This window comes from Corvus kubaryi, unplaced genomic scaffold (genome assembly GCF_017639235.1).
Source record: "Corvus kubaryi isolate FWS band 111438036 unplaced genomic scaffold, C.kubaryi_AGA036_p1.0 split3-73, whole genome shotgun sequence".
NCBI lineage: Eukaryota > Metazoa > Chordata > Aves > Passeriformes > Corvidae > Corvus > Corvus kubaryi.
In genome coordinates, this window is record NW_024582091.1 from 20,557,545 (window position 1) to 20,570,308 (window position 12,764).

Below are 12,764 nucleotides of genomic sequence, written 5' to 3' on the forward strand. Positions count from 1 at the left end.
TGCAAGGGATTTCTGACACCAGGATTCCTTAGGAAAAAAATGCATATGAAATGCACAGCAGAAAAAAAAATGAAGGTCGCATCTTCATTCTCATGTTTCTCTACTGTCATCAAAGTATAAACACATAAACATAAAAACATAAATCTTATAGCTCATTTTATGTGCTTTTTTAATAGATTAAAAAGAACTGTTTACTTTCAGTTTCTTATTTTATTCCTTTTGAAAGGAGATTAGTATAAAAAAGTTTTAAAATTAGGTATTCCACTGCCACTTCTTTTCTATTGCACTATTTATTACGTCTTTGAGACTGCAGAAGAGGGATGCAAATGACGCTTTATTCCATAAGTCTTCGGGTCAAACTCAGCTGCCTACCATGCTGATCAGATTTCCTTTTTTTAGTTTTGGCAAGGGCTAGATATAACCCATCTTCATATTGGATTTTGCAATGTAATCCTTGTTATCTAAGCCCACCTACACCTGTCAGCATACGGCTTTCCATTTTTCTTGTAATTTCTTTCTTTTTTTCTTTCTTTTTTTTTTTTTTTAGATTCACACATAGAATCCCTACCCAAACTGATATATAGAACATCAGGGCAAGAGATAATAAACTTGTTTGCAGCAGTTTGGCAAAGCCTGAGAGGAAGTATGGGGCCAGAGAGCTGAGGAGGTCCAGGTCCTGCAGTCACATCCAGAGTTAATTGAAGTCACTGCCAGCCTCAGTATAGCAGAACTGGAAGTCTCTATTCAGAAAGAAAAAAAAAGAAAAACACCTTAAAGACATGCTTAATTCAGGGCACATCAGATCACCAGCATCACCCACCTGCTGGAAATCAGGGCTACATCTAAACCTTGAGAGCCGATCAGCTCTCATTGCTATTACATTGCCATTCGGGGGGGCTGGGGAGGGTATGTGGAGGCTGCACCCCAGAGCACAACAACAACATTCACGGCAGCCTTCATTCCCTCCCTGCAATAATTCTTCTTCCTGTATTCTACAGAATAGTCATTTAATATTTGTTTCTAGGTAATTAATTTTGGAAATGCTCTTCATTAAAATTGAACAGATCACCATGTGTTCTGCATGTACTGCAGGCACCCAGGTAACCTGGGGCTTGTGCTGTGCAAAGCTGGAGACAGAGGAGCAATAGGTAGGACGGAGAGAATGCAGATTTATTAGATTGTTTTTAAAGTGTGAATGAACTGACAAACCTAATTTTCCTCGGTGCAGCAATGGCTCATCTCTACTTAAAAATTAGTAGATGCTGAACAGTGTTGAATATTCAGTGTGCAACCAAGACTTTGGTCTTTGCTGTACCCTCACTGGAAATTATTAAGCTTATAAAGCCAGAAGAATAATAAACCTCTGTTCCCACGAGTTACATTCCCTCTGCCCACCTCAAACTGTCATTTTGGAGCTTGACTGAAAAGTGATCGAGGAGACAAACAGCTGTCAAACCAGGGCCCTGGCTATGAGGCTCCTGCAGCTGCTCCTTGCCTGTTCTCATGGACAAGTAGGACCATCAGAAACTTCTCTCCATCCTATTCCAGCAACCTCATGTCTTGGAGGACCAGGAAGGTCAGGGTGAGCACCAGCCATCATGGCAGGCAGCAATATTGTATTAACCAGTGTCCATGGCTCATCTACACTTACGAAGTTTGGGATACCTGATGAGGATAACTCATTGCACAGTGCTGTTCTCTATTCTCCCCAACAAATTAAAAAGGTGAGGGTTTCTTCACTTCCATCCAGAAGACTGAGTATAATGAGCTTGTGTTCCAGCAAATAACAGGTCAGATTTCCTACTCTGATGAGGACTAGTAGTGTTCCACTCACATTATAAGGGAGGCTTTGGAATAAAAATAATACACACACAATGTATAGTTATTATCTATAATTGCCATATACAGTTAAAACCTGAAAAGAATTTGGTCATTTGATCAATTCCTCCTAAGAGGTCACTCCACTTTGGATGTCCAGTCTTAGTCAACTGGGCCCACATATGTGATCACACAAGCACATTTTAATTTATATATACAAGAGAAGAAACTTAATTCTGACATTCTGTAACTTTTGAAGGCTCAATTATTCAACCTTCATACCCCTCAAACAGATGGAGTTCAGGAGGAGGAAAACTTTATGACTTGTTTTAAAATAAATGTATCACTGGGTAGGAGAATTAAGTCCTCCACTCATAATTAAGTCTGTGACATCATTCGTTGCTTGAAATAATGGCAGTAACAGGCTGTTATCTTTGAAGTGCTGCTCACCAGAGGTGTATTACAGCATGGGTGTACAGGAGCATCTTCAAGACTACTGCATCCACTGCTACTTGCAAGTCAGGACACAAATGCAGAGAGGTGGCACTCTTGGATCCTGCTGAGGATCCCTTAGGGAGCTACAAGCCCTTTGGCCTCTTTCCCTCAATCCCCCTTCAGCATCATATTCCATCCTACTTTGGGCCCTGATGTTTCCCTCATCCTCTTAATTTCATCCTGATCTTCCACCTTCCTCCTCTTTTCCCTTGTCTGAGCCCCCATTCTCCCACCATCTTTCCACACTTCTGGTAGTTCTCCCCCTCTCAGTACTCCAGCCTCCTGCCATAAGATGAAACACATAAGATCACAAGAGAGCGACACTTACTGGCAGTTCCCCTACCCAGAAACACAGAAATAGAATGCCATCACAAACAGGGGTTGCAGGGAAGACTTCCCCCAACCTTTGGGTTGGGGTTCTCTTTCTCCATCCACAGCCTGGTCATGACCAGATCAGGGGAGAAGCTTCAGTCTGATAAAGGTACAAAGAGCCTGCAAGGACTGTGTCTGGCCCAGGATAGACAACCAGCTGTAAACTCACATTTTCAGGAATATCAGAGTTTGGTAAAAGGCACTGCAAAATTCTGCACTTCTGTAGCAAATCTTGTGCTAGACTTTCACAATGAAATAATAGTGATTTTTTTTTTAGGATGTTCAAGTGTATCAGTTTCCCTTAATTTCATTCTCTGAAACCATAGAACCATGAAACTGGCTGCTTCCAGGTTAGTTTGCCTTGAGTCAGAGATTAGCCAAAAAAAGCTCTTTAATTTTTATAAGTTTGAAAGAGCTATAAACAATACTGCCAGTCCTGAGCATTAAGAAAGTACAAATCAGGCCATGCACAAAAAGCCTCATAGATTAGCTGTAAAAGTGAGAATTGTATTTTTTTTTTTTTAATAGCAGTAGAAGCAGACACCTGCCATTGAGGTGCTTTAGCTTTCTCATTGCATTTGCAAGGTTGCCCTTGCAAACTTTGCAACTTTGCAAACTCAAGAAGCTTTTCATTTGAAATGAAAGATAGGCTGCTTATATTTTCACTTGTCTCCTGGATCTTGATCTGGATGAAAACATCAAGCACCGAAACACTCAAATCAAGACAGATGGCACAACTATACAAGCAAGAGGAAGCAGAATTTTGTGATGAAAAGCATCAAGGAACATATCTATAGGTGATATCACCAGTGTGTCTATCACGCTCCTCGTATCTCTTATGATAAAATTCCAGCCAATGAATCTCAACTCTGTGGTTAGTTATGTGCTCCTTTCCAGTGATTTGGATGAGATTTCACTACATGACAAAACAAGTGATTTAGGGGTAGCAGTACTCAGTACAGTAAGAAGAGAGTTCAGCTTCTTGCCCTGATCTTCTTCTTTCCTTGAATCATGTCTATTTTTTTACCGAAAGCCATAATAAAAAAGAGCTCTACCATCTCTAAACCAGCAGCAACCCTAACAAGTCCCAGTCAAGCACAGGGGACCGTGGCTGAGGCAGCAGCTTACATGAGCAATGCCTGAGAGGGTCAGACTCTTTTGGGGCAAGGCTCCACATAGATGTGTGCATCAGTGAGCACAACTGTGTGCAGCCCCAAGCACTCCAGGAGCTCCCCAGCACCCCAGGCTATAGTGGGGAGAAGAAACACACCTGTCTACCACGTTTGCAAGAAAGGATGCTGAAGAGCTTGCTGTAAAAGCTGCTTCCAGATATATCACACTTGGCTGCCCTGGGAAGCAGGGTGAAACTCAGTGGAAGAGGGGCTACAAAGGGATGTCTCCTGGGTATGCCCCTCTACAGTCCCAGTCTCCATCACACTGGCTGCTGTGGGCACTTCTGCCTCTGCTGACCCTTCTCCCAAAAAGTGAACCTATGCATAGCACTGTATGTGCTGACTTGATGCCCTGGGGATTTGTTGAGAGGAAAAAACAGATATGAAAAAGGCAATTAAGTGGATGCTTGTTCCTGTACTTCTGTATTCCTGTAGCTTCCAGAAGAGCTTCCTGAATATGTACCTAACCCCTTGACAGCTTTTTAAACAGCACACTGACTATGGCAATGCAAGGATGATGCTAACATATCCAGAACTTCCTGGGACATATTTGTGTGGAACTGATAGCACTGTCAGCAAGATATGGGACAAGGCTCCGATAATAAACTGGGCTACATGGGCATCAAAATGGAAAAAAAGATGCAAAAAGTAGAAGGCAAGAATCCCAAGCCTTCTTATTTTTAAAAAGGGGAACATTTCAAAGTGAGTATCAGGCACCTGTTGTTATGTGCTAATGGAGAAATCTTTCCACCAGATCCACAGGGCAGGTCTGAGATAAGCAGCTGGAGAATGATAAGTTATCTCTGTTGCGATTCAGGAAATATAGATGCTTCAGATGCTAATGGTGTGTCAGCAGGGAACCAGACACACAGTGAACTGGGGTTAAGTAAGCCTAGGAAGGTGTTTATTCATGTATAACATTTGCAGAGAAGGTGACTCCCTACCTCGCTCCTGGCTGCCCAGAGGAACTGCTTATAACCAGAAGTGCGCTCAGAGAAGTCAAGCAGAAAGGTCAGGCAGGGCGAGAGGTGAATCCCAGCCATGACAGCCCTCCCGTGAGCACTGGCACTCCCCAGCTCTGCACATGTCCTGGGAAGGACAGGGGTCTGGCCACCTGCACCTGCCAACCACGGCACCTCGGCATAACCCAGGCAGGCTCCGGTGCCGGTGCCGGCAGAGGGGCACTGCCAGCGCTGAGGGACCGTAAATGTGCTGCAGCTCAGAAGAATTAGAGGTCACTTGTGCATCCTTTGGCACTGGGCTGGATCGAGTGTAACTAAACCATTCCCAGCAGACATTTGTCCAATCTATTTTCAAAATCCTCCCACTGTCACTCTAGGCAATCTATTCTTGTGCTTTCCAACTGAAAGTTAGAAAGCTGTTCTTAATGTCTAATCTAAATCATAAGTCAACTTTAAAAATGACAAGTATGGTTAAAAGTTTTAAGATTTTTCCTAATAATAAATGTGATTTTCATTTTATTTCTCTGTTGGTTTCTGCACATTCAGGGTACTTTCAAATCACTTTTTAAAACATCCCTCTAGAATCATGATGTATAGAAACCATATTTATTATTTTTCACAAGAGCTGAGATTGTCATTTAATTACATAAATCCAAGAGTAGGAGATTTAAGGAGGAAAAAAATTGCAATAAAGTCCTGAGAGAGATGCCAACACTTAATTTAGCTGTAAAAGGTTTTTGGGATTTTTTTTTTATCTGTATGCCTCACAGACCCATTGCCCAAAAATGTTCTGAAGTGATAGCAATGTCAAGCAGAAAAGATATCTCACCCATAACTAATAGAGAAAAATATCTCGGGTGTAGGAGACATATTCCTGTGTATTTAGATACATATTCCTTCCTTTACCACTCATCAAAATCCCTTCTAACTATCCCAATCATGTGAACACTGTCTTCCAGTAGATAGTTTGCAAGACCCCATTCAAACCAGTTAATAGCAAAAGAGGTAGTTTCCTCCTGCCTCACTGAAGATGAACCCTTAGAAAACTGCCACTTTTCTCTGGTGCTTGAATTCAAAAACATTTCTCAAAAAAACCTGGACTCACTTCCTGATTCAAGCTTTTTGAAAGTGCAGCTAAGGTTGCTAGCAACCCTGATTCAAATGCAGAAACACAATAAAAACACAAACTGGAGATCTGATCTTTTACATCAACAGCACCAGACATGAAGGAAAACTACACTGGCTCAACTTTCTAGATACACATGGCTGGGCACTGATTCATCCCTGGAGACAAACATGCTCAAAATTTACATCCTCAAAGCTTGTTATTTATCACTGGAAATACCCAGCTTTTTAACTAGGGTGTCACATTAATTTTGTTTAACTTTACATCCGTGGCATAGTCAGCTGTATCCGAGTGAGTTACCCTAGGCACTGCACTTCCTCCTAGAGCAGACACAGAAGCACAGCAGATGAGCTGTGCCTCCCCTTGGCTGCCAATGGCTCCTGCACTGCAGACATCTGAAGTTAGGCCACATTATTGTCACCCTCACTGCCTGCATCCTTCTCTCCAGAGCTACCCAGGGAAGAGAAGAGAGCAATTCCTGCTAAGAGACAAGTGACTGTCTCTCCTTACCATTTCCTGTCAGCAGGCTCAGGTCAGCCAGCCTGCCCTTTTCAAGGTGCCTGCTTATCAGGATTGTAATTGTGATAACGTGGAGTGCACTTTCGGGCTCTGAATTCCCTTGGAAAGCCAGATATCTAAAAATTAGGTATTGCAACCCTGAGTTTCAGACCCCTTCTATGTATCTAGCCTGAAGTGCATTGCTAGTCTCTCTTCTGTACCTTCAGCAAACGCAAGGGAGGGAAGAGGGCTTCTGGGTGTCCTAAGCTGTTTATCTTTTTCTTTTACCACATCACACTGGACCTATATGTAGGATGTGCCTTTTTCTTTATGGATATAACACATTATCTACAAATTACATTGAAATCAAGAAGCAGTGGCTATGGTCTTGTCTTTTGCAGGCTAATCTAAGACAATAAAAATGGTCGAATGAAATGTCCAGGAGAGTTTCACTCCTAGAAAAGAAGAACAACCATTCATACTCATTGTGTCAACCATGCACTTAGAATGTGAAGGCATGTAATTTCCAAATGGCCCAAATTTCCACCTTCAGCATTCCTACAGGGCATATAGCATCAAGCTGGATGATCTCAGCCATGCCTGGAAGGGCTAGTTCTGCTGTGCTATGCGCTGCATCTGAAGCCAGTCCCTCTCAACCTGTTCCCCGCTCCTTAGACTTTTTTCTTTGCCCCACTGTAGATTAAAATCTACAAGATGAAATTTTTTGTCCCCATTTCCAAAGCACTGTGTGGCGATAGAAAATCTGGGCCTTATTGATGCAGTCTAGCAACATTATAACCAAAAACTTGTAACTGGAAGTATCACACAACTATAACAAGGGGCAGCTCTCTCATTCCCGCCTGTAATGACCAGGACGCGTTCAGATAGGAAGCAAAGAAAGAGTGAGGTCTTCATCTCCCACCCTTAAGACCAAAGCAGGCAGATTTTTTAATGAATGCATTTATTTTTTTCAGCAGCTATAAATATGGACCTCTTTCTAAATAATGCATGAGCACTGTATGTTGACCAGGCTTTTCTGGATAGTTACTGGATAGATATGTTGGTATAGTATAAAAATGCCTGTAAGAAAAATGAAGAAAGGAAATAATGGGGGGGTGGGGGGAGGCAGTACAAGAAGCCCTGCAATAAATTTGTGAGAGCTGGTAGAAGATGCTGCACCCAAATCACCCTTGAGTAGTCCAGCCTAACCATGGCTCACCATCCCAAAAGGTTTGAACCAGCAATGCCAAAACTCTGGAGCAAAAGGACTAAATCAGAGACCCTTTTGGCGGCATGAAGATCTTTTATTTTGAGCAGAGAGCAAGTTGTCGTGAAGCCATGGCAGGGAAAACACACTGACACAGGGTCCCCCAGGATTACTGGTGCCAAACACAGAAGCTACTGTCAGCTCACAAAATGCTTTACTGACATGCCAAAGATAAAAATTCTGTATTGCCAACTACCCTTACCACACAGCCCAAAACCTGCCATATGGCCGAAAGTACGACAATGGATTTCTCCATTCCTCGGGTTTGGGTGTGAATTGACAATGAGTCTAACATATCAATTACATCATCTTTTAACTTTTTGTGATATATAACATCAGACAGCTTTGTCTGGGACAATCCATCATGAACTAGTCTTGTTGACATTCTGGATTCTCTCTTCTGACCTTGTCCTTTCAGCACAGGCATAATTGTGCTTATGATAATTTTATTCCCAGTTAGGCAGTGATTTTGCACACCTTTGAGTTACAGAATAACTAAGAAGCCTGTTCTCTGTACGACTGCTGAAACAAGGCACCTTGAACCAATTTATGCTGAAGCGCAGTCCGGTAGTGTAGCAGTAAATAAAAGTGGATAAACTCACCTCTCTCAGTGCGCATAAGTAGGTTAACTCTCTTTAGTCCTGTTTACTGTTGACTATACCACAGGTGCACTCTCAGCTGGGGGCTCCCCACTGAGGAAGCACCAACCATATGTTTGCGCAGCAGAAAGTGGAGGGGGGAGATGTAGGACCCAGTCTTCACGGTGTGAAGGGTCTAGCAGGCAAAGGGAAGGAATCCAAGCTCATTTCTTCCACCCAGCTCACGTGCAGAGAGACTCCCATTTCAGCCACGGAGTTCTAGGCTCACTTATCATCACTAATTTTTCTGTACTTGCATATCATCATGGGGGTTTAGGGATTTTTTTAGAAATGTAACACTTTAGCAATCATCTACAGTGATGGGCAAATCTTTTTTGTTGAAGGATCGGCTGTTCGGTGTCACTTTAGTGGGAATATACAATTATTATGGTACATGAATTATTTGAGCTGTTCCCTATGAAGACTGATTGCCTTTCATGAGCCATGTGTGGGAGCAGCAGAGAAATCCCTGCTGTTCCAACTGGTGTCAGCACCCCCAGACAGTCAAGCATAGCTGCAGAAGTGCAACTGTCTCGTCACCTGTAGCAGTGCCTGAGTCATGGTCCCTGCCCACCCTGCACTCAGAGCAAGGGAGTGACTTAGCTTGTTTCAAACCACTGGATTCACACAAATGTGAGAAAATAAGTTGGACTGCAAATACTTAAAATTAAACTTTTTTCTGTCACTCACCACAGCCGAGAGAAAGGGGCATCCCACCACATCCATGTCTGCATTTTCAGTGAAGAAATGGTTATGTCAGCTGTAGCCTCCTCTCAATATGAAATGTCTGGACCAATTACTAGATTGCTATAACAAATAGGCTATTGCACTCCCACTGTGATAACTTGGTAACCAGAGTGCTGGTGTGTTTTAGTTGAAGACCACTACCACCCAGTCACTTCTGCCCTCTTCAACACATTTTTCAGCCCCTTCAGCTCTGCCACTGAAGCTGACAGGAAGATATGCAGGAACACACATCAGCTTGACCAGAGGCAGAAAGTTCATTCCTAAAGAATCAGTTGTTCTAAAGCTGGAAAGAGTGGCAAACTGCAGGCTGCTACGTTTTTAGCTACGTGCCACAATATTCTTTTGTGTGGTTTCTGGATCTGCTTCTGTTACATGTGTTTTTCAACTGTTTCTGGTGGAGGTTCTTGTTACTGAAGTGTGAATATTTTGTTGAAGATCCTGTTCAAGTTTGCAGACTGCTTGTGTGCTACAAGCTAACTTTTACTGCCCTCAGTGCCTCTGGTCCCCCATCTATCCAACTGTATTTGCCATCAAATTTAAAATAAAAGATTTTTTTTATTTATTGGAAAGATTAACTCCCTGGGGAGTAATGACTTGTTTTTAGCATTGGTCTGACTGCTTGGCCTAGGCTTCAGACCTGAAGGAGAGCTGCTACTGGAGATCAGGGCTGAAGAACAAGACAATTAACTCTTATCTCCTCCACAGCCTCCTCACCTACTCCATTTCTGGAAGCTGTTACTTAACATAGCATTAAACATAAATGGTTATCAATCCAGTCCAGAAAGTGGGCACAAGACAGTAATAGACAAGCAATTGATGTTTTTGACAAATACTGAAGCTCATGGAGGAGCAGTAACACTGCAATAACAGAAACTGAGTTTCAATTGAGTTGAAAAACCAATTATCTGGTACTATAGAATGAAGTGAGAACAAGGAAACATTTTATGATGTTATGATTCCTCTTCCTCACAGTTTTTCGAGGTGGGGAGGGGGTTGCTATGAGTTTTGCATTTAACTATGAGGCTACCAAAGGCCACCTCAGCTCTGCTGCCCAGTTGCTCTCCCAAAACAGCCTCTGGGTAGTAACATTTGTCCTAGTCGGGCTTCCTCGGACTTTTCTTCGGGAGCTTTCCTGGAGGCTCAGTACAAAGGCAGACACAACGAAGAACCATCGAGGCACAACCAGCATCCCACCACCAGGCCGGGGATGCTGCCGGGACGACGGAGCCGACAGGGTCGCCTGCCCCCGGCATCCTCCGCCCCGAGGGTGAACACCCACGCATCCGCCCCCCACATGCTACACATCCCCCCCCCCCCCCCCTGTTTTTTTTTTTTCCTTCTATTTATTTTTCCCCTGCAGAAGTCGAGGGTAAAACCCTGAAACCCGAAGCCGTGAAACCGAGCTGCTTGGCCCCGCCGGTGGCACGGCCCCGTCACACACGCCCGTGTCCGCTGCGTGGCCCGGGCGCCGTCGGGATGGGAAGGGAGGCGGGGGAGTGGGGAGGGGACGGGGGCGCGGGCGAGCGCAAGCAGCAGGCTGCTGCCCGGGGTGACCGTGACCCGTGGGTTGTGCGTGGGTGACCGCGGGGCTGGAGGGGTGAAGGAGCAAGGGAGAGGGGGTTTCTCATGGGCAGGAAAAGGCAGGATCCCGTGTGCCTGCGTGGAGGAGGGAGGGAGAACCGCTGAGGTTTTATTCTTGACAGAAGCAATTAAACTCAAATTAGTTGCACTCACGAGGTGGAAAGATAGCCCCATCTCTCTGGCCTTTCTCCTCGGGGCGGCCGACGGGGGCAGCCCCTGGGGCAGTGTGGGTGCCCGGGCCGCTCCTCAGAGCATTCCCGGGCGGCGGGCGAGGCGCCCCCGCATCTCCCTCCGCACCCGCGCACCCTCGGCTCTCCCCCGCCCCGCCCGGCCTCGCTCGCCACCACATCCGGGGCGGTGGGTGAGGGAAATTCAAGTTAAAAAAGGGCTGACCCAAAGCTGCTCCCCGGCCCCGGTCCCAGTCCGCGGTGAGCCCCCGGGGTTCGGGAGGAGTGGGACGGGGCCGGGAGCTCTCTGTGAGGCCGCCGGGTGCCGGCGACCGAACAAGTCCGGTCTCCCCAGCCTGCATTTTAATCCTGAAATCTGGAAATGGAAATTGTTTGATGTATGAGGAGACGTTATCTAATTAGGGCGTAAGAAATTTAATCTTTCCAGCAGGCAGGTCATATAATTAATGTTAATTTAACGCTCAAATTCTCAGTCATTAATTTTTATTCTCTTAAATGTAGTTTGGCAGGGCCCCCTGATCCATGGCAATGGATTTTACTGAATGTAAGAGCACACTTGGTCTTTGGAGTGAATTACTGGAGCCCTTCCTATCCCAATAACAAGATCACATCATGTATGCATTATTAAGCCATGTAATTGAATGGTCCATAGTTTGCATATCAGACTATTAAAGTAATGTGTTTTGCTTTTCTTCCAACACGTAATGTTAAAGCCTTTGCGAATATTTGGTGATTCTGATAATTATCACCAAATTACTACAAATGTTCTCTTCATTAACGTGATTTCTCTCAAGCATTTTTAAAAAAATGTGAATAATGCATTAAGTGGTGGCTTGTAAAGTCTTTTTTAAAATAAAACTTGTCGACTACAATTCGAAAATTAGAAAAGAAGAAGAAAAAGAGAGAAAGAGAGAAAAAGAAAGAAAGGAAGAAAGAAAGGGGAGAGAATTAACAGTTGCACAGAAAGAAAACAGTTCTCCTCTAAGATTGGAAAATACGACTTTCCTTTTTTCCCTATTTCAGATAAGTGACTATACACCTTAAAAGTTTCACTTCATCGGGAGCAAAAGTGCATGCAATCTAAAGAACTGTCGATTGCAGATGATACAGAACAGATGGAGGCACAAAGTTGGAGCTTTTCCCTTTACAGGGGATAGATGGGGACATAGGCAGACAGACAGAGAGATTGATTTGAAAAGATACTGACCTCTCTCCTTCAGCTGCAATTTAACTTGTCCTGGGGGAAAAAAAGAAAAAAAAAAAAAAAGAAAAGAAAATCTCACAAGTGAGACCTGCCTCCTCCCCTGTCGGCCTCCTGCCTTCCCCCGCCCCAAGTTCGCACTGTCATCTGAACAAACTGCTGCGCCGATCTCAGAAGGTGAATAATTCTCAATTAACTAAGTAACTAACTTTCTTTGTGCAATCTTGAGTCACTCACTTAACTAAATCTTAAGCCTTCGAGACCCTTCATTATTGCCTTCCCCCGCCACACTATTTTCAAAGTTCAATAGCAAGGCAACAAAAAACACTGCTGCAAAATAAGAGTCTCTTTTAAAATTAAAGAGCTGCTCATTTGCATCGGAAGAAGTTATTTTTTCCCCTGCTTTGAATTATTTAGGCACCAAAAAAAAAAAAAAAAAGAAAAAAAAACAACACACAACAACCCCTCCCGCAGTCCGTGTCAGGATCAGTGTCACGGATGCTCTGCGGGGTGCGAAGCCACAGTGACCAAGTGGGTAGGCGCTGGATCAGGTGTGCTGTTGGGCTGTGCGACTCGGGGCATCCCGCCGGGCTGGCAGGTTGCTGCTCCGCAGCCAGCAGCGCTCGGACCCCGCCGGGCCGGGCGGCGGAGAGTGCGCGGCGGCGGGCGCGGGGCGGGGCGGGGCGAGGCGGCCGCCCC

General features: G+C 44.5%; 1 long non-coding RNA gene across 1 annotated transcript; it reads right to left on the reverse strand.

The window, feature by feature from the left end:
• Positions 1-259: 259 nt before the first annotated feature.
• Positions 260-12,707, reverse strand: LOC121659339. Its single transcript, XR_006014289.1, has 3 exons — positions 12,072-12,707; positions 10,830-11,730; positions 260-740 (listed from the first exon to the last, which is right to left on the reverse strand). It is a non-coding gene; the product is annotated as an uncharacterized LOC121659339 (long non-coding RNA).
• Between the last annotated feature and the right edge of the window lie 57 nt (positions 12,708-12,764).